This window comes from Puma concolor, chromosome B3 (genome assembly GCF_028749965.1).
Source record: "Puma concolor isolate L17-30 chromosome B3, mPumCon1.1.hap2, whole genome shotgun sequence".
Lineage (NCBI taxonomy): Eukaryota > Metazoa > Chordata > Mammalia > Carnivora > Felidae > Puma > Puma concolor.
The window spans coordinates 6144305-6158295 of NC_141672.1; positions in this window are offsets into that span (position 1 = coordinate 6144305).

The following is a 13991-nucleotide window of genomic DNA, read 5'->3' on the forward strand; positions in this document are numbered from 1 at the left end:
CCCCCGACATCCACAGGGGTGGCTTAGGGCGCTGGCGACCGTGCCCGGTGGCCCGAGGATTCCAGCTACCCCTGCGGTGCGCCCCACCTGCTCGGACAGGGATCCGAGGGACGTCGAGGTCACCCACCACAGAACCCTCTTTTTGTAACTAGCCAGGTCTGGGACCGGGAGTCGTAGCTTTGGGATTATATCAGCCCCTGGGGGACCTCCCCTAGTCCCATCAGGCACCCCAAAAACCACAGCCTGTGAAAAATCACATCGGCCATACAGCACGAAATAGGTGCTCCAGGTTTTCTCGGTTGTTAAATTCTCATCCTTCCGAAAGGTTACCGATCCTCATTGCTGGCTGGAAACCTTCGGGGTTCCATTCCCCGTACCCAAGTGGACACAGTTCGTCGTGCTTCCTCGGCATTGCCACTAATGCTCCCTTTCCTGTCTGTCACAGTAACATCAAAATCATATCTACCTTCTTTAAAATTGGGTCGAAACGAAAGCATATCAAGTGTTTGGAGGAGTCTGGCATTTGGTAGGAGGGCTGTGAAGGGTCGCTGTTTTACTCCCGGTCCAGACGGAGAGTCCTTGTGAATTGCGTGGTTTTGCCCAAGGTATCATACGGAAGTGGTGGAGCCAGTCCCCAAGCCAAGGTTTTTCTGAGTCAAAATCCCAGCGCCCATTCATTCTACTTTACTGGGCTTGAACCTGCTTCTCCTTGGTTGCAGGTGGGTCTCTAGGTGCTTCTTCCCTTCCCAACCCCTGCCCCGCCCCCGCCATCCACTCATCAGGAGTTCCTTACTGACTGGTTGCCAAATTTTCACTTTCTATTTGTTTGAGCTGGAGTCTTCAGGCTCAAAAAGACTTGTTGGCCCCCTACATGCCGATTAACAGGTCCAGAAGGTTTCCACTCCTTCTAACCTTATTTGTCCTTTTCTTCAAGGCTGGCTCTCTGCTACAGAAGAGACTTGTTAGACAAGTAAAAATTACTAAAATGGACAAGCCCCAGGGCACCTGGAGATTAGAGGCAGCATGACCCTTGGTCAGTGTGTATCTGCTGTGAGAGAACACCACCCCTGCCCCTTGGGATATTGGCCTGTTTGTTCCCAGTTTGGTTTATTTTATTTTTTTAAGTCTATTGATTTATTGGGGGGGGGGGGGGCGGCAGAGAGAGGTAGAGAGGGAATCCCAAGCAGGATCCACACTGTCAGTGCAAGGTCTGACTTGAGGCTCGTTCTCACAAACCACATGATCATGACCTGAATTGAAATCAAGAGTTGGACGCTTGACTGACTGAGCCACCCAGGCGCCCTCCACTTGGTTTAGTGAAGCACGTGGCCCATTCAGACCTCCCTGCCGCTTTAGAGTCTGACAGGCTGTTACTATCCTGTAACTGGAAAAAGTTCACGGGGCCATGTTGATAGTGGATTTACTGTAGAACATTGGCACCAAAGGTGAGGGGCACACACCCCCTGCCAACCTTTCCTGCTAACTCTCAGTATTCTGGAACAATAAAGAAAGGAGGACCAGAGAATATTGATGCCGGAAAGGACCTGCACATCCTTCTCTTAGTAGAGGGGGTGTGGAATGCCGAGAAAGCAAAAGGGGTTCAACGTCATTCAGTGAAATCACCAAACCAGCTGGGTTGGGCTCCTGGTGAGATAGTTTCTTGGATCCAGTGTTTGTTCCTCAGAGGGCTTCGTGAGCAGCTGGAAGGGCTGAGAAGAAGCTGAGCCCTGCTTCTCCATGAATAGGCATTGGTCTTACCTACCCAGCCCAGGATGCTTGGGAAGGAGATCTTCACGTGTTGCTGTTCCACCAGCAGTGTAGACCTCTCGGAGCCTCCCTTTCTCACCCCACAGATGGGACTCCTACATCCTTGTAGGCACTGCTGAAAACAGCTCGACGTAGGTTCCGGAAAAGATCCTTTCCTCCTCCCCTAGCAGCCTCACTCTTGCCTCTCCTTCCCTCCCCCTAGTTTTTGAAATCAGTCTACTTAGCATGTTTCCCGTTTACTAAAAAAGTCTTTATTTCTTAAAGGTACATGAATTCATGTCTTACATTCTTCTGATAAGAAGAAAATCAACAGTTTTGACATGTATGACCCCCTGCCCCAAATAATTTGTCTCTGGAGGTCACCCTTACTTGGATTTGAAAAGATCGCTTCCCAAAGTCAATGATTTTATGACGCCTGATGTGTGTGGGTGCAGGACACGTAGCCAGGCTGATTACCCCATGAGTCAACTTGGAGGCCCTCCTGGACTGGTTTTCCCATTCATGGGGGAGGCAGGAAAGACAGGCTTTCTGCTATGAGCCCAGGCTAATCATAGAGCCACAGACACGTAGTAGAGCCAGGAAATCCTCAACAGGTCTCTGTCTCACCTCCTGTCCAGAGGGGGAAACTGGGGCCAAGAGAAGTCAAGTTGCCAGATGAACGTACGTTTTTGCAGACCCCAAGTTTCAGGAGCGCCTACATTATCTCCTGCTCCCTCCCTGTTTCTTGAAGCTCTTCCAGCCTTGGGTCACTGTTGAGGAACCAACCCTCTGGACCATCTTCTCTCTCTTCTGGTGTTGCCAAAACAAACCTCACTCACCACAAATAATTGAAAGAAACACAGTTGCTTTGGATGATTCACCAATGAGACCATGTCTGGTTTATATGAACAGCATCAGTAAATTGCTAATTCATGCCAGAACCCAAAATGAAGACGTGTTTCTTTGAAGGGAAGATGACAGCTGTCTCAGAGAACTTGGGGACAATCTGTGACACTTCATCTCTTTTTGAAAATCCTTATTCACACCATTAACCTCGTTGACCAACTCATTTATTACCAACAGGGTTTTCCTCACATATAACACAATTTGTTTTCAAGCATTCATTCATCCAAGGTTTATTGAGCACCTACGTGTCTCCACCCAGCATACTGCCTCTGTCTACCTGGCAAACCATCTTCAACCTCACCCACATGTCACCTCTCTCCCGGAACCTTCAGCATCCCCCTCCCACAGGACCACAGGCACCATCCTTCACGGTGCTTTGGGGCACTGGACTCAGCCCCATCACACCTTCACCATCCAATGTTGGCTCCTCCACCAGACCTTGAACTTCATGAGGGCAGCAAGCAGGTCTTCTTCCACTTTGACCCCACTTTTGTTACAGCACAGAAGTGGGGAGACGCTACTGACTCTTGGCCCTCATTCAAGCAGGGCCCGTGAGAGGTGGGGACAAGCCTGTGGGCATTGCATTTTGGAAACCAAAGCTCCACCTGGCAGGAAAGAGAAATTGCTTCTGGTCCATTTTGCCTTCCTCACACTCAAGGATGGCCTGAGGCTCACAGCTGGAGCTTCTCTTTTGACTCCACCTCTTAGGCTCCTCAGCTCAAAAAGTGACTCTCCTTAAGATATTGTTTCACCGGCCTTGAAGGCTCAGGAAGGGGCCACTCTTGGGGGAAGGGCCTGCGGTGGGCATCCTGGGGATGACTCTAGCTTCCCGCTGGGATGTCTCAAAGACCTCGACCAACTGAGGGGGAGCTTGGCCAGACATATGTGTGTTGGGGGGCAAGAGGGGAGGACCTTAGGTACCCTCCCAGCAGAAGGCAACTTAATGCCACTGTTTACAATTGGAGGAGCGATCTGAGGGCCCAGGCCGGAACAGGCCTGCTTTTTAGGAGGAGCCCGGAGCCAAATCCAGGCTGCCTGAGTGTTCCCATTTAATTAAGTTCAGAAAACTGAGCCAACTGCATCCCTCAGGCCATGCTAGCCAGCAACCCTGGAAAGAGCTGCTGATCCCTTTCCTGGGAGCCCCAAGGCCTTTGGGAAAGAACACACCGCCCAGCCCCACCTAGATAGGCCCAACCTCTCTGGGGCTTCTCCAGCCTTGGCCATCAGATCTCTTAGAGCCCCTGACATCCAGGCCTTTGTGGAGCTGAGGGGGCCTACCCACAAAAGGGCTGGGAGGCCTGGGCCTGTGAGCATACATTTTAAGGGACTTGGGAAATTTGAAGGCTGTGATCCCCTCACACGATGTTCTACTACCATTGTGACAGCTCTGCCTGAGCTGTTAGCAGGTTGCATGTCTAATGGAGGAAATGATAGAGAAGTTACAAGGAGAGTCCCGAAGATCTTGCATTAGAGCAATATGCGAACAAAAAGTAATTCTTGGGAATAAAAACATTATTTCAAAATTGAAAAACAAATTAATTAGGGGTAGTGAAATACAGAAAAGACACTGATCTAGAACTAGAGTTGGCACACTTTTCCTGCAAAGGACCAGATAATAAATATTTTTGGCTTTTCAAAGGTCATTCGGTCTTTGTCATAACTACTCCACTTGGCCATTGTAGCTTGAGGGCAGCCATAGACAATCCATGAATGAATGGATGAATTATGTTCCAATAAAACTTTACTTACAAACACGGGTGGCAAGCTGGGTTGGGCCTGCAGGCCATAGTTTGTTGACTTAGGCCCTAGAGATCAAACGAAAAGATTACTTGGCAAAACAGAGTACAACAGGGAGAAATGGAAATTATCATTGGAAAAAAACCACAAAAATGTTAGATTCAAGAGATCTGACTTCTCAACAGTAAGAGTTCCAAAAGGACTGGAAGGAGGAGAAGCCATAATTGAGGACACAACAGAGTTTTTTTTGTTTTGTTTTGTTTTGTTTTTTAATTTTTTTTTCAACGTTTTATTTATTTTTGGGACAGAGAGAGACAGAGCATGAACGGGGGAGGGGCAGAGAGAGAGGGAGACACAGAATCGGAAACAGGCTCCAGGCTCTGAGCCATCAGCCCAGAGCCCGACGCAGGGCTCGAACTCCCGGACCACGAGATCGTGACCTGGCTGAAGTCGGACGCCTAACCGACTGCGCCACCCAGGCGCCCCCACAACAGAGTTTTTAAGTCAAAAGAACGCACCGGAACACTGGATGCTTTTTTCCTAATATCAGGGACAACAGAAGGTTATCTATTCTCACCACTGGTTTTCAATATTGTCCTGGAGATAATTAGCAAGGGGAAGAAAAGACATTCCATTGTAAAGGAAGAAGTAAAACTATTTCTATTTGCAGATGGCATGATCTTGTGTACAGCAAATCTTAAGGAATCCACTAAAAAATTATTAAAACCAAAAACTGAGTCCAGTAAGGGTGCAGGATGCAAGATTAATATCCAAAAAATTAATTATATTTCTATACACTTGCTATGAACAATTTGAAAATGAAATTAAGAAAACAATTCTACTTATAATACATCAAAAAAATTAAAATACTTAGGAATAAATTTGAAGAAGTGTAAGACATACACTGGAAACTATAAAATGTCACTGAAAGAAATTAAAGAAAAACTAAGTAAATGGAAAGATATCCCATGTTCATGGATTGGAAGACATATCCCATGTTCATGGATTGGAAGACTTAATATTGAGAAGATGGCAATAGTCCCCAAATTGATCTACAGATTCAGTGCAATCCCTGTCAAAATCCTCCTTTTTTTCAGAAATTAGCAAGCTGATCCTAAAATTTATTTGGAAATGCAAAAGACCTAGAAGAGCCAAAACAATCATGAAGAAGAACAAAGTTGGAAGACTCATATTACCCGATTTCAAAATTTACAGCAAAGCTACACTATTTAGGTGTGGAACTGGTGGAATAGAATTGAGAATCCAGAAATAAACTCTTACATTTATGTGCAGTTGAATTTTTTAATTTTAGTCGGAGAGAGAGTGTGCATGCGTGCAGGCAGAGGAGAGGCAGAAGAAGAGAGAATCCTAAGCAGGCGCTCAGTGTGGAGGGTCCTACAACCCTACAATCATGACCTGAGCTAAAATCATGAGTCATATGCTCAACTGACTGAGCCACCCAGGTGCCCTATGTTGATTTTTCTTTAATATTTGTTTTCGAGAGAGACAGACAGACAGAGTATGGGCAGGGGAGGGGCAGAGAGAGAGGGAGACACAGAATCTGAAGCAGACTCCAGGCTCTGAGCTGTCAGCACGGAGCCTGATGTGGGGCTCGAACCCATGCACTGTGGTCATGACCTGAGCCACAGTTGGACACTTAACCGATTGAGTCACCCAGGTGCCCCTGTGCAGGTAAGTTTTAACAAGGGTGCCGGGATAATTCAGTGGAGGAAAGAAGAATCTTCAATAAATGCTGCTGGAACAACTAGAAATCCACAGGCAAACGAATGAAGTTGGACCCTTCACATCATATGCAACAGTTACCTTAAAATGGTTTGTAGTCCTGAATGGAAAAGCCAGAACTATAAAACTCTTAGAAGAAAATATACGTGTAAATCTTTATAACCTTGGGTTAGGCAAAGTTTTCGTAGACATGACATCAAAAAAAGTACAAATAACCAAAGAAAAAAAACAGATACAATAGATTTCAACAATATTAAAAATTTTTGCTGCAGATAATACCATCAAAATGAAAAGAAAACTCACAGAATGGGAGAAAATGTTTGTAAATCGTATCTCTGAAGAAGGCCTTGTATCTAGGATATAGAATGAACTCTTTCAACTTAGTGATATGAATACGAACAAGCCAAGTAAAAAGTGGGCAAAGGATCTGAAGAGCTCTTTCTCCAAGGAAGATCTACAAATGGCCAACAAACACATGAAAAGGTGCTCACGTCACCAGCCATCAGGGAAATGCACATCAAAACTGCAATGAGATACTACTTCCCTCCCGCTAGAACGGCTATAAATTAAAACATAATAATAATAAAGGAAAACAAGTAAAGTTGGTGACGTGGAGAAATCGGAACCCTCATACATACTAGTGGGATTATAAATGATGCAACCACTTTGGAAAACGGATTGGCAGGTCTTCAAACTCTTCAACATACAGTCACAACATAACCCGGTCTCCACTCCTAGTTGTACGCCCAAGAGTAATGAAAACATATGTCCACACAAACTTGTATGCAAATGTTCATGGCAGCATTATTCATAACAGCCAAAGAGCGGAAACAATCCAAATGTCCACTGACTGAGTGGATAAATGAGATATGGTCTATCCCTACAATAAAATATAATTTGGCGATAAGAAGCAATGAAGTACCGATTCATGCTACATTGAGGAAACTTGAAAACATTATCCTAAGTGAAAGAAACCAGTAGGAAATATCTAGAGCAGGTAAATCTGCAGAGGCAGGAGGTAATTAGTGGTATCCAGGGATGAGGGGGGCAGGATGCATATAGGGAACGTTATGGACTAGACGGTGTTCCCCCCAAATTCATATGTGGAAGCCCTAGCTTCCTATTTGGAGATAGGCCCTTTAAGGAGGTAAGTAAGCTTGGGTGGCTCAGTCGGGCAAGTGTTCAACTTCGGCTCAGGCCATGATCTCATTTGTGAGTTCGGGGCGCACATTGGGCTCTCTGCTGTCAGCACAGAGGTTGCTTCGGATCCTCTGTTCCCATCTCTCTCTAGCTCTCCACCGCTCTCTCTCTTTCTCTCTCGAAAATAAACACACGTCTAAAAAAAAAAAAGAGGTGATTAAGTTAAAAGGAGGCTGTTAGTGTGGGCCCTAATCCAATCTGACTGAAGTCCGTATTGTTTTTTAATGTTTATTTAGTTATTTTGAGAGATAGAGTGAGCAAGAATGAGTGGGGGAGGGGCAGAGAGAAAGGGGGAGAGAGAATCCCAAGCAGGCTTCGTGCTCAGTGCAGAGCCCAACGCAGGGCTGGATCTTATAACCTACTGAGACATCATGACCTGAGCCAATATCAAGAGTCGGGCACTTAACGACCAAGCCACCCAGGTGCCCCTGACCGATGTCCTTACAAGGAAAGATGAGGACCCGTAGAGAGACGCCAGGAACAGCGGAAAAGCCATGTGAAGACACCTCAAGAAAGTGACCATCCGCAAACCACGGGGAGGGGACTCAGTAGAAACCAACCACCGTGTTGGCACCTGGGTCTTGGACTTCTTTTTTTTTTTTTTTTTAAGATATTTATTTATTTTTGAGAGACAGAGACAGAGCGTGAGTCGGGGAGGGGCACAGGGAGAGAGGGAGACACAGGATCTGAAACAGGCCCCAGGCTCGGAGCTGTCAGCACAGAGCCCCACGTGGGGCTTGAACCCACGAACATGAGATCGTGACCCAGGCTGAAGTCAGACACAACCGACTGAGCCACCCAGGCGCCCCTTGGACTTCTGGCCCCCAGAACTGTGAGGAAATAAATGTCTGTTGTTTACGTCACCCAGTCTGTGACGGTTTGCTACGGCAGCCCTAGAAAATGAATAGACTGCCAGAGAGAATGGGGTTTCCTTTTGGGGCGACGAAGATATTCCAGCATTCCATAGCGGTGATGATAGCTGCTCGGCCCTGCGAAGATACTAAAACCCCTGACTAGCCTTCCGGAAGAGGGTGAACGGCATGCGGTGTGAATTATATCTCGATAAAGCTGTCTGGAGAAAGAGAGCTCAGCAGGTGTTTGGGAGGATTAGTGTAGAAAGACACACAGATAGACACAATCTGGTAGAAAGGTCTGTTTTTCTCTCCCACACGGATGAGATCCTTAGCCAGGGAGGATTTTAGGGCTGCAGTTCTCTTTTCTTAGAGATCTGCAAACTTCCGGTTTCAAATCGCAGATGAGAAGCCAACTAACTAGCCAGTCTGAGTGTCTCTTCACATGGCGTGTATGCTTCCTATCGCTGCCATGCAGACGCGTAGGGCTTGCCGGCTTCAAACAACACGCATGTGTTCCCTTACAGTTCTGGAGGTCAGGAGTCTGACACGGGTCTCACCAGGCTGGAATCTAGGGGTCGGCGGGGCTGTGCTCCGGGGGAGAATCTCTTCCTTGCCCTTTCCAGCTTCTAGAGGCTTCCTGTGTTCCTTGGCCCGTGGTCCCTCAGGAAGGGCCATCTGCAAAGCCAACGACAAGTACGGGTCAAGTGTGGGTCAAGGCTTTCTCGCTGTGCACTCGCATCTCCCTCACCCCCTCTTTTCCCTCGCTCTGCTCTAGTTAGGGCCCCTTGAGATTATATTGGGCACACCTGGATAATCCGTGGTAGCTTCCCTATTTTATTTTATTTTATTTTTTAATTTTTTTTCAATGTTTATTTATTTTTGGGACAGAGAGAGACAGAGCATGAACGGGGGAGGGGCAGAGAGAGAGGGAGACACAGAATCAGAAACAGGCTCCAGGCTCTGAGCCATCAGCCCAGAGCCCGACGCGGGGCTCGAACTCCTGGACCGCGAGATCGTGACCTGGCTGAAGTCGGACGCTTAACCGACTGCGCCACCCAGGCGCCCCAACTTCCCTATTTTAAAGCCAGCTGGTTAGTAACCTTAATTCTAATGGCAACATTAATTCCCCTTTGGCATGGAGCCTGTATCCTCACAGGTTCCAAAGATCAGGACGGGACGTTTTAGGGTGGCGTGTGGGTGCATTCTGCACGTAGGCAATCTTTTTCTTTCTCCCAGAAGCCAAAAGGGGTTTCTTGTTATCCGTGAAGTTCAGAAATTTCACCACAGTGTAACAAAAGTCTAAATAACCACGAAATACAATAAATACAATAAAAATTTAGCTTGGAAATGTAAAAATACTCTTTCAGATAACTTTTAGCTGAAAGAAGAAATCAGTATGAAAAGTACGAATTAAGAGACCCCTGGGTGGCGCAGTCGGTTAAATGTCTGACTTTGGCTCAGGTCTGTGAGTTCGAACCCCGCATTGGGGTCTCTGCTCTCAACACAGAGACACTCCTTTCTGTCCGTCCCTCCCCCGCTTGCACACACGTGTGGTTTTCTCTCTCTCTCAAAAATAAACGGTAAAAAATTTTTTTTTAAATAAAGAAAACTGCAAATTAATGGGGCACCTGGGTGGCTCAGTCAGTTAAGCATCCAACTTCTGCTCAGGTCATGATCTGGCGGTTCGTGAGTTTGAGCCCCACATCGGGCTCTGTGCTGACGGCTTAGAGCCTGGAGCCTGCTTCAGATTCTGTGTCTCCTTCTTCCTCTGCCCCTCCCCTGCTCACACACACACACACACACACCCTCAAAAATAAACATTAAAAAAATTTTAATCAGGGGCGCCTGGGTGGCGCAGTCGGTTAAGCGTCCGACTTCAGCCAGGTCACGATCTTGCGGTCCGTGAGTTCGAGCCCCGCGTCGGGCTCTGGGCAGATGGCTCGGAGCCTGGAGCCTGTTTCCGAATCTGTGTCACCCTCTCTCTCTGCCCCTCCCCCGTTCATGCTCTGTCTCTCTCTGTCCCAAAAATAAATTTAAAAAAACGTTGAAAAAAAAAAATTAAAAAAAAAAAAAAATTTTAATCAAACACCCTACAAATTAATAAGAAATTAATGAAAAAGAGAAAACATCACAGCAACACCTACGGGATACAGAAGTAGCATACCTTACACGTTTCTATCATACAACAAAGAGTTTACACACATGAAGCATTCAGCTCAAAACACAACAACATAAATAAATAAAAAAGAAAGTATGAGGAGGGAATTAATCAAGACGAAAGCCGAAGATAACGAATTAGGAAACAAAAATACTTGAGAAATGAAATTAAAATCCACTTCTTCAAAAGGAAATGAAATGGGAAATCCGCAAAGACTAGGAAGTAATAGACAAGAAAACAGAAAGAAGGTACAGAACACTAGGAGTGAGACGGGATGTATAATCGAAGGGGTGAACAAGGATATGATAATTGCATCACTTCGCAGCGTATGTATCTGTTGGGTCACTATGTTATACACCTGCCACTAATATAACATTGAGTGCCAACTCCACTTCCATAAAAAAAAAAAAAAATATTTACAAGAGATGATGCTGGCAGTTGTATTTCAGTAAATTTGAGGATCTACATGAAATGGATGATTTTCTCCAGCAACAAATCCATAGAAATGCTGGCAATGGGAGAACCTAAGTGGGACTGAACGCTGAAACCTCTCGGGGGCTAGGGGAAACCAGCTGTTTCTGGGACCTCCTCGGGGTGATGTTCTGCACTGTGACTGCTGAGCTGACTCCCGGCAGAGGTGAGACCGCCGGCAGAGAGTCGTCCCCAGATGGGGCTCGCCGTGGCACAGGTGGGCCCCCACTCATTGTGTGGCCCTTGCGGGGCCTTCAGAGTTGGGCTCTAGCAGGTGGACTTTGGAGCCCCGTTTAACAGCTGGAGGTGGTGGGGGCGGGGTGGGGAGGGGAGGTGTGTGACGTGTGTAGGGGGGTGGATCAGGTGGGGGGTTACGAACATGGGATGGTCACTCCCAGCCTCTAACTGCTTCAGCCAAAGCAGCTGTGTTCTTCATGTTATGAGGCTGATTTTCTTGGAAGATTTCATCTGAAGAAAGCTGTGGCTGCCCGAAGTGTGAAAGCCAGGTGACCTTCCCTCCCCTCCAATCCCCAGGCTGCTTTTGGCTCTGATCCTTTCATAGCATTCACCTTCTTTGATAACCATCTGGCCTCTTAGAGTTGTAAAGATGTTCATCATTTAGTCCCCAAACGGAGATGGGTATGCGTGTGTGTGTGTGTGTGTGTGTGTGTGTATGCACGCGAGCACGTGTTTTCCTTCTTTAAAAAAAACCACTGCTTGGGGCATCTGGGTGGCTCGTCAGTTAAGCATCCAACTTTGGCTCAGGTCATGATCTCACAGCTCGTGGGTTTGAGTCCCACGTCGGGCTCTGTGCTGACAGCTCAGAGCCTGGATCCTGCTTCGGATTCTATGTCTCCCTCTCTCTCTCTGCCCTCCCCTGCTTGTGCTCTGCCTCTCTCTCAAAAATAAATAAAACATTATAGTATTTAAAAAAAAAAAAAACACTGCTTGATTTGGAACTTAATTTAAACTTGCTTGTCCCAAATGACCAAGAACTAGGCTAGTGCACAGGGGGGTTGATGGGCTGCCTGGTGGGCAGACGGTTTCTGCGCACACGACGAGGTTTACAGCCTTTAGGTAAAAATAGCTTTGTAGGGCTTTTGCCAGGAAGACATTTAGAAACGGAAAGAGGCTTCGTTTGCTAAAAAAGAGAAAGCCTCTCAAATTGCTAACCATAATTTTGGAATTCACTTTTGCAAAACGTACCAGGGGTCATCAAGATGTTTCTGCCCTCGGATTCAATAATGGCATTTCTGGGATTTTTGCCCCAAAGAAGCAAGTCTAACTAGAAGAAAAGCTCACTGTTCTCCACAGTGTCATTTGCAATCGTGAACCACTGGAAGCAGGAAAAGATACTCAGGCAAAGGTTAAGGGCAAAGGTTTAGGAACCTAATACAAGCGCCCCTCCCCCCCTTGCTGCCCATGGCTCCGTTCATTTGCTCAGCCACCTAACACTGACTGATACCCTGTCCGAACCAGCCCTGCGCTAAGAAAGATGCTAAGAGGAGGGCACACAATGCTGAGCGCTTTTGCCTCGGGGAGCTTACAGCATAAAGGCGACAGGCAGTAAAGTCCGCTTAGAACCCAATGTGTTAAGGGAAGGACACATGGGAGGGATCAGAACCCAGACTAGGCATTCCAGGAAGGCTTCCTGGAAGAAGTGACTCGTGTGCTGAGTTACAACAGTTATGGTGGTTGGCAGGAAAGTGGGAGGAAGAGCTTGGGGGCAGAGAGGGTGTGTCAGGACCAGGTGGCGCTGCGGTGTGGGGGACAGAGAGAAACTCAGCTGTGGAAGCAGAGAGAGACAGTGTTGCAGAGGAATCCAGAGACCGGGGAACAGACCCTGTGCACAATGTGAGGAGCTTTTTCTTTCTTTTCTTTTTTTTTTAACGTTTATTTAGTTTTGAGACACAGAGAGACAGAGCATGAACGGGGGAGGGTCAGAGAGAGAGGGAGACACAGAATCCGAAACAGGCTCCAGGCTCCGAGCTGTCGGCACAGAGCCCGACGCGGGGCTCGAACTCACAGACCGCGAGATCGTGACCCGAGCCGAAGTTGGACACTTAACTGAGCCACCCAGGTGCCCCAATGAGGAGCTTTTTCTTAAAAGCCAGTGAAGGATTTTAAGCAGGAGAGAGACGCGTTTAGAAAACTCACCTCACTGCCTCGTGGAGCAAGGCGGGTGTGGCTACAGGCGGGTCAGCGGTGATGCCTGGGCCCAGCAGTGCAGGTGGGGAGGAGACGGGGACACAGATGATGGCACCTCCAGTCTGGGAGAGAGGAGCAGCATGGTGCGGTGGTGGGGTGTGAACTCTGAAACCGGACTGCATGGGTTCAAATCCCAACTTACTTGCCGTGTTGCCTTTAGGAAGCTAACTAACCTCTCTGTGTTTTAGTTTCCTCCTTGTGGAAGGAGGATCCCCATGACAGGGCTGTTGGGAACATGGCAGGGGTCACCACGTGTGAGGCGTGCCCAGCGGTGACCGGCCTGGGGTCGCTAAGTGATGCTTTGGAGCTGGTGCCGCAGATCTGAGCAGTGAGTCAGGGAGAGGAGTCGAGAGGGATGGCTTGGGCAATTGGGAGATTGGAGACTGGGCTTGGGGAAACAGGTAGATGAGTTTGTTTTGGGGCACGAGATCGAGGGTGAGCCGATGGACAGATGGATGGATAGCTTCCTTGAAGCCAAGGAAGCAGAGGCAGAGACGTGGATCTGAGCCTTATCAGGTGGCCCGGGGAGAAGGGGCCCTGGGAGAGAGTCTGCAGCACCGGCACCAGCAGTGGGGGACAGGCCGAGAGGGATGCCTTTTCTGTGGGAAAGATTTGGGCCTGTGTAAAGGCCGACAGGAGGAGGGGGCCTGCAAAGAGTACCCAGTAAACGTGGCCTTGTTTTTTCTGGTCTTCATCATCACCACCGCCAGTGTGGGAGGACCAGACAATCATAGCAGCCTGTTACACAACCAATGGGAATTATTTATAACGAGCCTATAAGGACACTGGAAATGCTTTTAAAGATGCAAGAAAAAAGCAGCATAAAGCATTGTATGTGCCCTATGTTAACTACGGAACCACATCCAAAAATGTACGTGTAGAAGAAAACACGGGAAGGGAATGTGCTAAGAAATAATACTGCTACTTCTAGGTAGAAGGGATATAGCAGGGCATCCTGAATTTGCTAT